This window comes from Serinus canaria, chromosome 1A (assembly GCF_022539315.1).
Source record: "Serinus canaria isolate serCan28SL12 chromosome 1A, serCan2020, whole genome shotgun sequence".
Classification (NCBI taxonomy): Eukaryota; Metazoa; Chordata; class Aves; order Passeriformes; family Fringillidae; genus Serinus; species Serinus canaria.
Window position 1 is genome coordinate 51605949 of NC_066314.1, and position 13732 is coordinate 51619680.

Below are 13732 nucleotides of genomic sequence, written 5' to 3' on the forward strand. Positions count from 1 at the left end.
GAAAATAGCATCCCAGATACTTCTAAGGAGCCATTCCTCTTCGGCTATGCATTGCTCTTTTCTTCCAATCACCCTGTTCTTGGTTCCTCAGGTTCCTCAGATATATTTCTGCTGAACTTGCCCCTTGAATGCCTCTGCTCCTGCCATCTCACGAGCTCATTTGCAAAACTGACATTTGTTAAAGTAGCTGTCACAATATGACAAAAGAAGCTTACTTCAACCTCGTCTCTGCCATGTATTGTGGGTCCAAAACAAGCCTGCCTGGCTTGCATGCAGCCCAGCCTGCTCCTGCTGCTACAATGGGATTACCTGATAAATGTTTTGTGCAAGCCTTTGGTAAAATGGCAGGGAAAGAGCAGGAAAAGGAACAGCCAGTCTCATTTGCAAGTAGATAATGAATTAAACCTTTGTGTTCTGGTCAGTTATAATCAATTAGGTGTTGGACACTCTAAGCAACTTGTGTATATGATATCCTGGCACTGGGAAGAAGACCCTACCAGAAGACCAACACCGACTGCACGTGTTGAAATAATGCCACTACAACCCAAGGCAGACTGGTAATCAGTTTTGGGGCTCAAAAGATGACCTGAACATCAGGGATGGGAACACTTGTATTTTGAAAATGCATCATTTTTATTAACAGTTTTTTTTCAAAATTTCTTGAACTTTTGGGTCTCTGTAGTATATGTGCTTTTGCTTGGCAGGTGTCCTGCTTGGACTGTAATGCTCACTACAATACAATTATTTATCTATCTTTAAATTTCTCAGTTGGTTCTGATTTTCATGCTAAACACAGTTCTTCATCTGGAGATGAAAAGGGAGGACAAGAAACTTTTGCAATTTAACTTCATTTGTCCATGTGCTTAATTTTCCCTAATTTTGGATCTTCTCCCACTTACTGCTGCTATCCTCCAAAAGGGGCTTATGCCCAGTAAGGCATCATTTCAAAGGAGAATACCAAAACTTCCACTAGCAATAAATTATCCGATCCAGAATAATTATGGGGAAGGAGAGAGCTTCTATGAAAACTACAAAACTTTCTGGAATTTTTCCAAAATAATGTACTTTGTTTTTAGCCAAGAATACCTCAGCTATTGCAATTGGGAGCCAGAAGACTTCACTGAAATTTTCTATTAAAATAGTGATTTTCTTAGAAGGTGCACAACAGAAAAAATATTCAGCTAAAAGAAAAGAAAAATTAGAAAGGGAGCCAGCTTTGATGGAAAATATTCAACAATCCTACCAAGGATTTAATTCCTTCAGAAGAACTGTAGTGTAGTAGCCTGTCTTCCATTTATTTAGTTTGTCAGCTTCTTCTTACACCATTGATACTGCGATTTTTTTCTCTTATTTGCTTTATTTCATTCCTTGGGGTCAGCAAAAGACTTTGCTCAGTTTGTTTCAGCTTCCAGAGGGTTTCCACCAGAGGTGGTGAGGACCCTTCTTCCTTCTCTCCCTCTACCCCGTGGAAGTTGTCTCTGTCTTTACTGCAGCACAGATTCAGGGTCTGTCTCTCTCTCCAGTGCCTGTCTGCAGTGAAGCCCCTGCCCTTTCCTCCACCCTGCTGCATATGTGTTCCTGCAGCAGAGTTGCCACCTCTGTGATTGCTCTGTGCACCTCACAGCCGTGCACCTCTCAACAGAATTAAATTCACATTAGTGCTGGGAGGGCTGGTTTGTTCCCTCTTTAGCCAACCTTTGCTCCCAATTATTAAAGCCTTTGTCAGGGAGGCTTTGATGCTGGGAATTAACTTGAAAAGAAATTGATAACCAAGGGCCATATTCATGATGCAGAGATCTACACTGAAGGGCTCTCCCCCCCTCCCCAGCATCTCCTGAATTTTGAGTAGATTCCCTAGTTGTCATGGCAACAGCCTAATTTGCTCTCTTTTTGTGGTTTAAGTAAGCATCATGTAAAAGCTCCTCAACAAATGATGCTAAAACATCCTGAGCTTTGGTAGTGACACTGGGCAACTTGCCACATGGCTTAGTTTAATTGCTCTGAAGCTACCACCAAGTGCATAATTCAGGGTTTTCTTTAACACAGGAAAAAAGTTTGGATGGCTGCAAGGGAAAGAGGAGGAGGAAAAGAGCAGCTGCCATTCTTCAGAAGTGAAGCAACTTCAAGAGCAAGAGGGCAGTTTTGTCCCTTTTTGTGGCAAAGAAGCCCATAGCAGAGAAAGACAAAAGTTTGTTGAGACTGAGTTGAGACTGATACTTTTCCACTCTTTAGATCACTTTGAACTTGGTGAGAAGGGCAAAAGCATCCACTGATCCTGAACTCCCAGGGAAGGCAGCACGACTCCATCCTACTTTGGGACTGGATGGAGGTAAATAGCCAAGCAACGTAGGAGGCGGCAACATGCATTGTCCCAGCTTCCTGCTAGTCTTTCAATGTGAAGGCAGTGCCTAAGGAAAGGCACTGCCTTTAGGAAAACATCTGGTCTGTCACCATTGAACTGCCTTTGTATCTTTGCTGATACTTGGGCTTGACTTCATTGTGGTGTCTCTATTGCCTCTGGAGGCAGAGATGAGGCTACCCAGCCTGCCAGGCCTTGGAGAGGAGCCAAACCAAGAACTGGTGTAGGAGTTGCTTGAGTACCTTTGGGCTCCAGTGCAAATTTGAACCTCTCATCATTGTGGTAGTAGATATATAGACTCTACAGAGTATATATTAGCACATGGAAAGCAGAGTATAAAGGGTGTTCTTGGAGTCTAAGGGAAGAAGAACAGCAACTTCATCCTTCCTGTTTATTTTTCAGTAATGGTGGAATGACACATCTGTTTGTTGATACTGTACACATGAGCATGTATTAGCAGTGGCTTTCAATATTGCTGTGAATGGTCAGTAAAAATCCCTGTGGCCGCTTGGTCTGTTCTGAGGATACCAAAGAGTTGCCCTGCTGAGCTCCTCCACTTCCACTGTTCCTCCCATAATGATAAAACTCTTAAGGCAATCAAAGTGGTCTGAGGCTTGATTTAGATAATGGTGACCTTCTTGAGGGGATCTGCAATGGTCTGTAACTCTTCAAACAAAGCATCACCTGAGGAAAAACAGCAGTATTCATTTTGGAACCAACTACTTCTTAGGAAATGCAAGTATAGGTAGTTGTCTCTAGAAATTTCTGGTCAGGAAAAAGTGCCAAAACAGAACACTTTAGTCATTTGGTTAGGGGGAAAACTGCCACTTTGGTGTGGTTTTTTATGTGGGGAACCAAACTCCCACAGCAGGCATGTGAAATCTCAGTCCCCGGGCAGTGCATCTGTGAACCTTTCTCTCTCAGGAACCATGTACTTGCATCCTCTGCATGTCTGAACTGATGGGATGACAGCACAGTTGCTTTACAGACGATACTGTGATACAAGGCAGACTCTCCCTTTTCCCTGTGATCTGCTTGTCTTGTCACTCCTTTCTCCAGAACGGTTTCATTCTTTTCTCATGTATTGCATTCAAGGAAAAGGCAAAATGTTTGATGCTCTGTGCTATCGCTTTGACAGGACAGAAATCTCTGCATCCACAGAGATGGTAATGACCATTCACAAGGAAAATACTGTCTTATGTTCTGAGGATGGAGGTGTAACAAAAAGAAGGGAATGCCATGGCTTAGGGGGAGGAGGACAAGAGGGATAGAATGGGAAATACAAGTGGGTAATCTAAGGTCTCTTTTTCAGGAATGACAGATAGATTCTGGGTTTTTTTTACCCACCTCTCTGATAAAAGCCTGATAAAAGCCTGACAGTGGGGGTGAAGTCTGTGACACCAGAGCCTGCACACCCTTGTTGTTTAACTAAATTATGCATTCCTGTTCCTGTGATAATATAGTTACAAGGAGGAGCCTAATTGAATTTACTGTCTGGCATTGGCCAATAGGGTGATAAGGATCCGGCAGAATGGGATGACGGTGAATCCTGCTGGTGTGCTGTGAATGCGAAGCAGGACGGACTGGCAGTTTGTGTGCAGGAGGGAAAAGCAATCGGTCCAGGGCCCCTGGATTAGCAGAATAAGGAAAGGAAAGGTAAGGGAGCAGGTGGGAACGGGATTTGCCTGAATCATATACTGATCCTGTGCTGAAAGGCTGGTTTTGTTCATAGGAAAGCACTCTGCAGGCAATGTTTTCCTGCAGGATTTGGAGGGAGAAGAAATGCATGTGGTGGCACTTGCTCAGTGCATGTAGCCTGTGCCTTTGTCTTTATACGTGCTGCAAGGCTCTATAACGCTGCATGTTCACTGAGTGTGTCTGTGCAGATTCCTGTGGTTTGTGTGGATCCAGCAGCAGTGCATGGAGCCTGTGCAGTATAAATGTAATGAGGGGAGTCTAAAGGGAAGAATTACCTCATGGGCAGAGTGGGGAAAACAGTAGTGCTTTCTGGTTTGATTGAAAATGAAAATGCCGAGGCTCTTAGTAAGCTGTTGGCAAACAAAACAGAGCAAGTGAATATGCATCTGTCTGTGTATGTACTGGATCTGCAGTGAGATGTTAAAATGAGAAAGAGGAGATCAGACTGGAGCATTAGGTGTTGCAGGTGGAGATAAATTGCAGGCAATCTGTGTAATCAGATTCTCTAACATGGAGAATGCAAGTGAGTACGGAAGTGGATTAATCCTATCTGCTGTGCTGGCTACACCTGGAAAGCAAGGGGGAGATGGGCTGAGAATCGGGACAGGTAATGTGCCTGGTCAGGGAAACTGATGCTCAGACCATCCTGCCTGCTGTGCCTGCTGCTAAAGTGGTAGCTTATTGAGTTGCTTCCACGGATTTGTTATTTCCTTTTTAATGATGCAAATGTGAACATCTCTGAGGATCAGGTTAGAGCCCATAAATTGACATCATCTGGAAGAAAAGGACTACATCAAGCAAATTAGCCTCTGCCCTTCCTTTTGTTTCACCGCCTTTGCTCTGATTACAAGTGACTGCTGAACAGACAGGGCAGGTGGGAGAAGATGGATTACAAATGTGGCAAGTGGCATTAAGCTGGGCAGACATCGAGTGTTCTTTGCAGTGATGATGTTATAATCACACTTCTTCTGCTTACATCTTTGCAAGCATGTAAGACAAGGCTGTCCAGAATTTGGGGTAAGCTTATTCCAGTCACTAACTGGAGCAGGGGTCACAGGTCATTGTAAGGTACTAAAATTTTTAGCTGCTTCTCATAGGGGTTCACCACCTCATTCTTTTCAAGCTGGGATCCAGGGGAAAGTGTTGCTGAGTCTAAGACATTGCTCACATGTGGATATCTCATCTCTGTTGGAAACTTGTTCTTATGATGAGTGTGGAGGGAGATATGCTTTCTCTGCTTGCTCAGAAAGCAGGAGCTAGAAGCTGCCTCCAAAAAGAGAAGGCAGAAAAACCCATAGGGAGAAGCTACAAAATGGCTTATCTTGGATTAGCCAAACCTTTTTGCCCAAATAGGTTCTCCTTCCTTCCTGACACCAAATTTCTTACATCGGGAGTCAGCTTTCCTCTACCCAAGCTTCATTCTTTTCTGTGGTTTTCTCACATGGCTTGAAAGTTTAGAAAATGACTGATATTCCCTAACAGAGCGCCTCCCTATTCACTCTGCCCATGACATCTCCTGGAGTCTCTAGGTTGTGCTCCTCTGAGTGGTGGGCTGAGTCTGACCCCTTCTGTCTCACAGCTTGTGCATGCATCCCAAGCAGGGCCAGAGGGATACTCACTTGGTAAAAGTATGAAAAGGTTCCTCTTTGCAGAGGGTATTTGTACTGGGTGATGGAAAAAAGGAAACATTGCAGATTCATGTAGGATAGAGGCTGGCTCTCCTCATTTCACCTAGAACAGCCGACTGAAAAATGGATCTAACACAGGGCATATGGTCATAGTTGTGTTTGACTCCAGCTTTCAAAGCACTCACAGTAACAGAGTCAGTGAAGAAATGAAAAAAACAACCCTGGCCATCTGAGAATAAACTCCCCAGTATAATAAAATTCTTTCCCTTTGCCCCAAAACAAAGGAAAAGTTGAATAACTTGCTTATTCACACACTATGAAAGGCTGCACAGCTCCCAGGTGTGGAGCAGGAGGTTCTCCCTACTAAAAAGTGGGCAGATACTCATTGCTCCTGGAAAGTCTCTCTCTCTGCACATCAGAGGAAGACTTCTGCTCTTGCTGGTTTTGGGAAGTGCGCCTTCCCTGGGAGATGCCCACAGGGATTTGGCAGAAGAAGCATCCCTGTGAGGCTGCAGCAGCATCAGCCCGGCGCTGGCTTGCAGCAGTTACTGCCGGCTGGGTGCCTGCATTGTTTGCTTCTGCCCTCAGAGTCAACAGGGAGGCTCAGGAATGGGCAAAATGCCAGTGTATTCCCAGGGGAGCTGACGTCATGGCCAATTCACTGGTGCCAGACACTGTGCTGGAAACCTGAGGTTGCTTTTCTGCCATTAATTGCTCAGATGATTAATTCATGCAATGATATCATTTTCTTGGGTGGAGGTTAGGAGGTTATGTACTCTAGTAATGAGAGGCGTGATGGGATGCCAAACTCGTGCCCCTTGTTGGTGTTAACACTAATTAGAACAAACCAGCCACTGCGTGCTCCACATCCTCCTTCCTCTCCCAGAAGGGTACAGCTCTTTTCTTGGGTTTTTTAGGGGGGATGAGGGGGTGGTGCCATGGGATGTGTGAGCAAGTGTTTTTATGGGATTTGCAGTATTGCAAATTCTACACAAGAGGACTGAACCATAATGCCCCTTAACTTTCACAGCTACTCTGCAACAAGGATTTTTGCATTAATTATTTTCATGTTAACTACTTTATTTATGTCATTTACATTGCACTTTCCAACAAGAAAAAACAGTATTATCCTCAATACAAAGACAAAAGAGAAAAAAGAAAAAAAAAAAAAAAAGAAGTGAGTTTGTTTCTTATGGCATAGTGGCTGGTGTGTTGCATTGTGGTGTTCTCCTGTCAGGGTGTCCTGCTCAGTCTATAGGGGCCTAGGATCAATTTTTAGTTGGTCTGGAAATTCCCCAGAATGTAAAATTTTGCAGTACTGTAGGATATGTAATTCTTTTGGGATGTTTTTAGGCTAAAAATCCCTTTCCTGTCTCTTTACTAGCTAAGCAAATAAGTCTAGAATTCCCAGGTGGGCACTACAAAGAGCTGTCCTGGCCCAGACAGAAGTAATGGCTGATAAAGTTGCAGCAACTTGCTCTGCCAATCTGTTGGTAGGTAAAACATCTAACTTGAAATGTCAGACAAACCACGCAGGGCATTTTCAGAGCTGTTGCAAGAGCAACAGAGCATTTTATGTCACTCTGCCGCATGGATCCCTCCCTCTCGCTCTCTCCAGTGATGTTTTTCTTACTTCAGACCTCTGTGGTTTTGGCTGATTTGCATCCTCAGAGGCGTACAAAGCCCTGGATTATAAGTTTTCAAACAGACTTGGTAAAACCAAATGAAAGCTTCCCAATTTCTAGATTGGCCTTCTATCTATGGGATAAAATGGTTTCCTTTCTGTTTAAGCGGTGGGAAGGCATGCTCTCTCTCCATTCTGGATAATTCTTCACTTTTCCCATCCTTTGTGATTTGTTGTGGTATTCTCCTTCCTCATCTAGAGATTTGACATTGTCAAGGAACTTTTTTAAATGCCGACAAATAACAGAGATTTGATTAGCAACTGTAGCAGATGATTTACCAGTCCAGTACTGTAGACTCATATATATTTATAATACAGTTATCAAGGAAAATAAAGTGATTAAGCAGAAGTAAGGATGTCTGTATTAATGGCTATCAGGTTCTAGACGTTGATCTCTTGTCTGTTTAATGAATAATTCTACTATGTCTGGGCAGATCAAATGCTAAAGCAAGGGTGCAGTTTGGCTCTGCTGCCCTTAGCAGATTACACTGGCCACAAGAAAGGTGGCCCAGGGCAGGTGCTTGTAATTTAGACCCCGCTCATAAAAGTGAGAAAAACTAATGACACAGAAAAGTGTTGGAAAAGTAGGAGGAAGAGTCTGTGGTGGGGCCTTTGTGGGGAATAATCTTTTGTCCTGGTGGCAGCCCTCCACTGCCAAGGGCTGAATTGCCATCAGAGTGACAGGAAGAGGAAGAAAAGTTTGAGTGTTTCCTAGGATGGTCTGTGGGGGACTGGCATGGGGAGAGGGGGGGGAAAAGTGAATTGGATAGAGTAGGAAAGACCCTTTTTACTAGGTTTCCTGAAACCGGGAGTATCCCCTTCATATCACTTTGAGAGAGTAACTACAGTCATTTTTAAAAGCACATTAAATTTTGCTCTGAACTGTCAGACTGGGATATGAACCAGACAGAGAGCTTCTGTGTTGTATCATACTCCAGCCTGAAGAAGGCAAACAGCATTATATCCCTGTGTGTCTGAAAAATAAATCAGAACACGTGTTAAAAGAAGGTGGAAGGTAGGACAAAGGTAGGACTGAAGAGTCATGTGGAAAGCTGCACAGTAACAGAGAGGGGTGTGCCTTTTTTTGGAAGAAGGAAATTTTGGTTTCTGCCAAGCTTTATGGGTTTTGGCTGATTTATTTCCTGCTCTCAGCATGATCCAGAGCCAGCGCTCCTTCCCTGTATACTTCAGCTGGGGAAAAAAACCAAAAATATTTACTTCCTTGTTTCTTCTCATACAGAGGAGCAAATATACACATACCAACTCCTTTTAAAAGATGGCAAACAGTGTCTTTAGCCAGATCTTCATGGTTTGAAATGGCTGTTTGCTGAGATCCCTTGAGTTTAAAAAGTGGGCTACCTTGGGCCCTATGTTTTAATTTCCAATTTAATGTTACATTTAGTTGACAATGTTACATTTAGTTGACAAGAAGGAAATCGTATTTTAACTTGCTGATTCTAGCCCTTTAAAACCACAAAGCCATTTAAGAAAAGATCCTAATTGACCAGTTGTTCATAAAAGCCACAGCTAAAGCCACTCAGATTACTTGGAGTCGAGTAAGGAGTTTACTGATTCCCATCCAAGTGAATGGAGAAAGTGCCACTCCTCTGCAACTCAGGAGCTCCAAGCCTGCTGGAAAAAACCAGCCAGAAATGCTTACATCATATCTTTTATGGAGCCAATGCAAAATATTTTTAATCTAGAAGGACTGGTAGGCTTTCACCAGCACTAAATTAGGTTTATAAGCAAACACGAGGATATTTACATAGAGCTATTAGAAAAGCAAAACCAATAGCAGAAGAACAGTCAGCTCCAAGATGATTCAGACCCTTAAAATCTGTCATTTAAAATATAGTAACACTCCTTTTTTAGATGAAGTGCATTATTTTTAAAATAGGGTGTTCTGGCCCTATGTGGTTGTTTTCTTTTGTAAAATATAATGAACATATCTGTTATGCCATCATCTTTCTCCTCCACTTTTAACTGTACTTTGCTGGGTTTAGAGTAGGGCTGAAGAGCCCTATAGTGCATTGCAGCCCAGGAACATATCAAAGACATTCTTGGCTGCAGAAATACTTTTTCCTGACTCTGCAGAGCAAGCTGATAAACTCCAGAGGACGATGCTAGAAGATACAGATCCTTCTTAGAGAAGGAAAATCAGGAGTTTTCTCACTGAACTTACCAGTACAACACAGTTTTTTATAACCACTGCTGTACAGCAGTGAACAATAAAATGGAAATTTGGGATAAAGAATGACCCCATGGTGCCAGAGGTGATGGCACCATGTGTTTCTGTCCCTGAGTCACCACACACACTTCTGGTGCACTGTGCCCATCACTGGCAGCTGCCAGGGGCTGTGGACACTGCTCATGGGCAGGGAAACACACTTGGTGCATGGCTGTTTTCTGAAGTGGGCTTGACAAAACCAAATTATGTGACAAACTAGATGCCTTTATTCTTTTTTTAGCCCCAAAGTTTTTTGATTTACTGGCTTAAGATGAGACTCAGTGCCTGTATCTCCCTGTAGGTTTGCTAAAGCATTGCACTTTGGCAAGAGGGGTTGGTGAAGCACTGTGCTCCCTCCAGCAGCTCAGGCTGCTGTATTTATCTTGATGCTTCTATCTAAAATAGGCCTGTGTGCATTTAGTTAATCTTTTGGGCAGACTTTTTTACTTCAGCAGTCTTGTGAGGTTTCTTTTAACAGGAGAGAGAGGAGTAGGCGAGGTAGGGGGTTGCTGCTTTATACTAAAACTGAAAGAGGCTGACAGGAATCCACATGAAGGTTACCTTGGTTTACTCTGGGCAACCTTAATAATTCAGCAGAGCCTTTCTAGTCCGGGCTTCCCACGCTGTTCCCCACAGGGGCAGTTTCACATATGAGAGTTTCTTGAGGCCATTCAAGGCACCAGCTACTGAGAAAGACAAGGCATAGGAGAGGATGGTGCCTGTCAAGAGCTGGAGCTGACAATTCCTATTAATGTGCAGGCAGGCTTTTCCAGGGAGGATTCTTTGATGTCTCTGACTCTTGGTCACAGTTCACAGGCCTCTGGCTTTACATGCCATGCTTCTTTCTTGAAGGAAAGTGCCATCTCTTTCTTCTACTGAGCCCCATGGTCAGGCTGTCTCCTCCTGAGGCGTGACCCTCAGAGCAGGACAGTGCCTTTAGTCACCCAGGGCAAACTCAGACCTTGCAAAGTCACAGCTGACATGTCCTGCAAAAATCATGCCAGCTGTGCAAGATCATCTGCCTTCCACCATCATCAGGATGAGAGAGGGGTCACTTCTAACTTCCAAAGTTTTTTCATTTCAGAGAGAACCCCTTAGAAGTTGATGAGAATTTTGCTTGAGCTAGAACAGATAGAATTGACTTTGTGCTTTTTGAGATAGTTTCCAGTTAAATAAGTAGCATTGCTACAGTTTTCTCTATGCCCTGTTCTGCTAATAGAAGCAATAGCTGATGGTTACCTCACACAATGCTGCAAGACCAGTATATTTTCCAAGAAAAGAGTAGGTGGTGAAGAATGAATAGAGCCTGTAGTTGTCTGAATTCCTAAGTGCATGTTTTCATGCTTAGTGATAGGGCAACAAAGGCAATGGGCAGATAAGAAAAACTCTGATTTTTAAGGAGAGCACAGCATCTGCCTGTTTTGTAGTATGGTCAGGGGTAGAAGCTGATGGGGGAGGTGAAATAAGAATAGAATCATAGAATGTCTTGGGTTGAAAGAGAACTTAAAGATCACCTAGTTCCAACCCTCCACCACCATGGACAGGGACACCTTGCACTAGGTCAGGTTGCTCAGGGCCCTATACAATAATCATATGCAATAAATAACAAACCAGCTGCCATCTCCTGCATCACTTGGCAATATTTTTAATTCAATTTTCAGGGCAACACAAACAAAAAATCAGCTCAGGTAAGACTGCTGCCAGGCACTGCCTAGCCCTGCACTGTCAGCAGCTGCTGCTCAAGATCTAGCTGCCCAGGAGAGAGCTTCTGGTTTACAGCATGAACATCTGAGCTCTCCTGGGATGCTTAAGCAAGTGTCTTAGCATTGGGGCATCATGTGGTCATGCAGTCCTTGCTGAAGTTGGGAGAAAACACTGTTTCCTTCACTCAGGCTTTCAGGGAGCTGTTGCTTTGCTCTTGCTGCAAGGACTATGGCTTAACTACAGAATGGTTTGGACCAGCTGGTGAGTATTTACAAACTAGCCTTGGAGTTGTTTTTTCAATCAGAAACTATAAACTCATGGTGGGAGGAGATGGGAGAAAGTACGCAAGCTGCACTAGTGGGAGGACAAGCTCAATGATCCTAGTCTTCAAATTCATTTGATTTTTACAAGTGCTCTGCAGTGCTCTAGTGGTAATTGAAGAGATCCAAAGCAATTATCCTCTTTCAGAAATGAGATACTAATGATGGAGAGCTGAAGAGAGACAAGAGCAAGTGATTAGGCTGATGATAGTGAAGGACTTCTATATATTTGTTGTTGTGCTGTGTACATTGTTTTTGCTCACAATATGGCGCTTTCTTGTCCTGGTTTTACATTTGTGTTCCAATATAAAGTGATTTAACCAGGATCACTCATGCAGTTCTTAGGAAAATACATGTGGATGTGCAGGGCCTGCTGACAACATGTAAAGGTGATTCAATACTTTGATGAAGTTCAGTGATGATAACAGATTTTATAATCCCATCACTGGGACATGTTTAGTTGCTAGTTTTGCATTGAAGTAGATAAAAAAGGGGACAGAACTCTTTGTGTCTAACCTGGCTTATTTATAAAAGTTCATCCATACACGAATTTCTTATACATTATCATCTGGGCATCAACAACAGTTTTTGCAGTAATCAGCTCTGGAACTGGACTCCAGTGATATTAGCAGTACTCATTAAAGCTGAGAACTCTGTATATCCTTCCATGTTAACAAGTAATGTTTTTTCAGGTAGATTTAATTTTAAATAGTTGCTGTACATACGTTGTATATTATTGAACACCTCTGCAATCTCTATTTATATCACCACGGAGATCAGTCTCTCTAAAATGTGACCCAGTTTAACTTCTCAATGATTTATTTTTATAGTCAGTGACTCGCTTAAAGTATTTTAGAAAAAATAGAGAAAGGAACCGGTCTTTTGATCCACAAAAACCCAAAGACTGGTTTTCTTTTGTGTGTGCAGTCTTGAAATAAAGCATAATATTTTGTGTGTTTTAGTGAATTGGCTGCTGTACTGCAACCTGCAGGAATATCAGCTCTGCCCTTCAGGTCAAACCTTTGGCAAATACTGGATATGCAAGTGTAAGCACAGATTTTGGCTTGTCATCTGAACAGGAGGAGGCCAGGGTGAGTGCCTCTGCAAAGCTGCAGGGAATAAACAATTCCTCAGCCTGTTTATTTAATATCTGGCCATCCATGCCAGCCATGGAAATCTTGAAACTATGAAGTTACACTCTAGGATTTGTGATTTGGTTTGGTTTGGTTTGGTTTGGTTTGGTTTGGTTTGGTTTGGTTTGGTTTGGTTTGGTTTGGTTTGGTTGGTTTTTTAACCTGTTCTGTGCCTCCATAGTGATGACAAAGAGAGGCATTTGTTAACAGGTGGCCAGAAAATTTCAAACTTTCTGGCCTTAATGATCCTGAGAGCACAGGCACTCTGTCTGGGCAAGAGGTGGAAACAAACCTAGCAGAGCAAGGCAACTCTCCAGCTGTTACTCAGAACTCTGTGGAGTTTGGTTTGGATTCTTCAGCTCATACTGCAGTCTACTCTTGGGCACATCTTTTTGTTTTGTAAATGCATAGCCAAAGTGGCTTTTGTCTGTAAGCTTCAGTCATGTGGGACAGCACTAGGTATCTCTGAAAAATGCAGATTGCCCCAGAGAGGAATAGGAATACTTTGCAATGCTGTTTCTATCATTACCCATATCATTGTACAATTGTACACAAGTAGCGACTGCCTACCTGTCCTGCTATTCAGGACACAGATATGGAAAGGGAGGCTCCAGAGGGGCTCTCAGATAACTTCTCTGTGAGGTTTGTATGATGTCTCCAATTTCTGTTCTGCCTGCTGCAATGCTCATGCTCTCTGTGAGCAGTAATCCACACCGTGCTTGTGTGTGCACCCAGAAAGAGCTCACATGTGGCTTGAGTTGCTCTCACAGCACCTGCTGGGCCTCTCCAGCTGCAGATGCTCCTCTTTCCCTCTTCCCCTTCCTTCTCTCCTTTCCTTGAGACAGAACTTCTCAAAGCACAGAAGGAGAACCTAAAATAGCTGTGCAGATTCATCCTTTGTGTTCCCTGTTACAAAATGGTTCTAAGTGCTGCTTTTTTCCAAGCTTTCCAACAAAGCTTTTTCATTTTTTCCCCCACT

The 13732-nt window shown here is 43.2% G+C and overlaps 1 protein-coding gene across 1 annotated transcript in view; it reads left to right on the forward strand.

Moving 5' to 3' along the window:
- Window positions 1–3873: 3873 nt before the first annotated feature.
- Window positions 3874–13732, forward strand: part of SYN3 (synapsin III) — a 188942-nt gene continuing 179083 nt past the window's right edge. The window contains exon 1 of the mRNA XM_009086430.4: window positions 3874–4015. The gene's annotated coding sequence lies outside the window, so the exon portion shown is untranslated. The remainder of the gene's footprint in view (window positions 4016–13732) is intronic.